The sequence below is a fragment of the Cibotium barometz genome, chromosome 44 (assembly GCF_041138505.1).
Source record: "Cibotium barometz isolate CiBa-2024 chromosome 44, ASM4113850v1, whole genome shotgun sequence".
Lineage (NCBI taxonomy): Eukaryota > Viridiplantae > Streptophyta > Polypodiopsida > Cyatheales > Cibotiaceae > Cibotium > Cibotium barometz.
The window spans coordinates 33,134,437-33,138,382 of record NC_141089.1 but is presented as its reverse complement, the minus strand read 5'-3'; the positions used below and the strand labels follow the sequence as shown (position 1 = coordinate 33,138,382).

General features: G+C 37.5%; 1 long non-coding RNA gene across 1 annotated transcript in view; it reads right to left on the bottom strand.

Moving 5' to 3' along the window:
* Positions 1-3,425: 3,425 nt before the first annotated feature.
* The window catches only part of LOC147613231 (uncharacterized), a 4,964-nt gene continuing 4,443 nt past the window's right edge, over positions 3,426-3,946 (bottom strand). Inside the window, exon 5 of the long non-coding RNA XR_015263316.1 lies at positions 3,426-3,598. This is a non-coding gene — a long non-coding RNA (uncharacterized LOC147613231). The remainder of the gene's footprint in view (positions 3,599-3,946) is intronic.

Genomic DNA, 3,946 nt, shown 5'->3' with positions numbered 1-3,946 from the left:
TACATGGTGGCTTTACCTCAATGTCAACTATTTATTCCAGGACAATGTAAGTATATTTATATATATCAATTCAATATTACTGGCAATGGAAACGCCAGTGTGGGAGATAAATTGTAGGAATTTTGCCATCCAACTCCTATTTATCTGCATGTCTTCGCATCACAAAAATAATAATGTCAATCTAAAAGAAACATCAATCAACTTGAAAGCATGCACGCTTACTAAAAGATAACATAGATTGCACATGCCGCTTATTTTGCGAACATTCTCCTTCCAAATGTTTGCTTGATTGATACAACAATAACTAAGAATGTAGTCTCTAGCATTTGTAGGCTTCCTTATGGGCATACATTACATTTACATTTTTCTAGATACCATTTGCAGTACCTCTTTGTAGACATCATTAGCTGTGTAGACGTCATTTGCAGTACCTCTTTGTAGACATCATTAGCTGTGTAGACATCATTTGTACCTTCATTGCTGCTGTCATAGTCCACCATATCTTTACACACTTTCACTGCGTTTGATGTTCTATTTGACCCAAAGCTGTCCGGGAGATATAGGCTCACAAAAAACCAAAATGTTGACAAAAATTTGACGTAGATAGAATCCTGTTTTCTGAAATGCAGCTTCTTGAAGACACGTATACCACTCATCATCACTCTCCAGCATTCCTCTTGCATCACATGCATCCTTAAAACAAGGATATAACTGCCCATTCATTATACGTACTTCCTCAAAAGATTTGTAGCCTTTACACACCGTGAGTAGCATGCGTAGAAAGTATTGCTCACCTGTACTCGGGCTAACATTATACATACGTCCAATGACATTTTTCTTTTTTCTTTTAGTCCATGACTGAAGAGAAGAATTCCACACCCACTTGCAAGGGAAATCAACATATAGCAAGCTATTTGCCATTGAATCCTAATACAATTGATGCATATATCGAGGCTCCCCAGTATATGTAGATGGTAGAACTATCCGGCTTCCAACAATGCCCCTAGAGACTCTATTAACCCCATCACTGGCATTAACCATATCTGCAAGTCCTTGGTATACTTCAGCACGCAATGCTTTCTGGTTATTGTGTATCCATACTAATCTTGATTCTTCCATGCTGCTATATGCATCAACAATGTACTGCTGCAAAAGTCGACCACCGTACAAAAGGGAAGCATTTGTATCTTCCCTTATTTGTAATCTATATGCATAATATTGTCATTGAGTTACAGTCTTTGTCTCCTCATTTGAGCCTTATCTATTCCTACCATGGATTGGAATTCCAACATGCCAACCATCCTCTCCTCGAGGGAACAGAATAACATATAATAGAGGCATATATGAACGATGCAAATTAGATTTTCTCTTTACAGCACCCGTGCAAGACATTATTTGAATATCTCTATGACCTACATGAAAATCATCCCCTTGACCTGGCATGATAGCAGCTACCTCACTACTCGTAGGAACCAAGTATTGTCTTTATGTTGATCGAGCTTCAGTGATGACCATTCTCAAATCTACATGCAGACTGGACTGTAACATTTCTCTAAATCCACGGATTGTGTTCATACATCATTGTTTGCAACCTTTCAACCACATTATGATTTAAAGAAGACATCCCATTAAGTCTATTCTCCAATTCATGCTCTGTATCATACACATACAATTAGGCAAATTGAGGAGCTGCATCTCGTGTTTCATCGGGTATTATAGAGCCAACACAATGATAGGTAGTACCATGGATTTGAAAATTAAATACACCTCCTCTCCTAGTAAACTGATTGTCCAAGTGAGCACCCAGGAAACAAATATTAACGCATTGTTATAAGAGTATAATTCTTCCTGTATTCCTTACTTACATTATCATCACCAAGTAACAGATTGGCTAATGCAGGAGGAGGATTTTCCAAAGGCAATAAATTGGATATTCCCACTTGCACAACAATGTTTTCCCACATATTGTCGAAGCTTTCTTGATGCCTCACATTTCCAAATTAGTGTCTCACAAAAAATGGCACTTGTAATAAGAAAGGGTCCCTAAAAGAGTGAAGAGTACAATCTCCGGAACATAACACCATGCTGGGTGCTTAACATTATGAGGAATTGTAAAAACATGCCTTACAGAATGACATCTAGATTTAATACCTTTTACATCGCCAACATAATAGGAAATAGGTTGAAAATCTTCAACATGACCAATCTCGTCTATAGGTGGCTCATTTAAATCGAAAGAAATAGGGCCTCTTGCCATATCTCTATGTGCCTGAACATTTGAATTTTCATTGCTAAGTTCTTGAAGAACCGTAGCAGTAGGAGTTGCTTTGTTACCCAAATCCAAGTGAATTCCAGCATACAATTCTTTATGCTCCTCATCTTCAACCCTTCCAAATATTTTGATCTCATTTACATTGAACTACTCCATTAAATTAGCATGAATTCGAACAATTACGGCGAGATGCGCGTGTTACATCCAAAATTTTAAGCCAACGGACTTGGTTTGAGCGTAGGTATGTAGAGCTCCTAGCCATCTTCAAAATGCTTGGAAAAAGAAAAAAGCAACTACTGATTTGATTTTTACATTTATTGTCTTATTAAATTTATTCTACTTCAAGTGCCATTACCTCACGTATGATCTTCGTACGTATATCACACATATGAACGTACTCTCAAGGATGGACTCCACACATTAGCAAACATTGTGTAATTCTTAGAGAGATTTAGAGAGACAAACTAATCAGTTGCACTAATAAGTGATAACCCCTCTCCGTCTCTCACCGTTATTTGCCAAAGGCATTACTCCAAAGAGAGAGAGAGAGAGAGAGAGAGAGAGAGAGAGAGAGAGAGAGAGAGAGAGAGAGAGAGAGAGAGCAAGAAAAAAACATAGAACTATAAAACATGAGACATAAAGAAAGAAAGAGCAAAGAATAAAATAGAAAGGGAGATATAAAGACTTTGAGAAAGTAGGAAATTCATTAATATCGCTCGACAAAGCAGGATAGTTGAGTACAATTTTCTCCTAGAGTAGACAAAAACATCATGCTCTCACAAAATCACTAAGCAATTATCCTGCTTTCCAACACACGGCTCATCTTCTTCATAATAGCATTGAGTCGATTAACGGATATCTTTAGACTCAATACCTCCGAACCTTATATCTATACTTGCCCTAGTACATCCACCTAGACGCTCCCCAATTTCAACATGCAAATTCTCCATAAAGGAAATCATGTCTGATTGGTTGGCCTCCCTGCAAGCACTACTATCGAGAACGCGATAAAGATGATGTGTCAACTCATCTCTCATCATATCTTCCCTTTGAGTGCCACTTCCACGGACCTCATCCCAAATGGCATCTAAGAACTCCTTGCAAGCAACCTGATTTTTCTCGGTGCGCTCGCATATGTCTGGACACAATCGTTTGTAGACGTTTAGCGCTTGGCTATTCTAATGGAGACCTTGACCAAGCAAGGTTTTTTGCAACACAAACGTTCATCAACTCTGGCGGGGTAGATAAAGCCACATCAAAATTGGAAGTTCCACATGTCTCCACTACGACTTTTGATCCATTGTTACCAATAGAGATCTCCATTTGCTGAAATCCAAATTGAAAACCTTTAAACTTTGCAAAATCTCTTTATATCTTAGTCAATATATTTCATAACCCTATATACTAGCACTATAAACATGTAGACACCTCGTGGTTGGTTACAAAGAGAAAATAATGTATACTCTTAGCGAGCCTTAGTATTTCCTCTCTAAAAGCCTAACCATTGGCAAGTTCTTTCAAGCACATTTCTCTGCTATTTAATAGTTAATATAGTCAAGATACTAAAATAATTTTTGTTTGATTATTCTCTCAGGTCATATATTCTGTCTATAAAGCTTACTCTACCATAAAAAAATAATATAACAAATGCAGAACATGAGATCTCTATAAAGA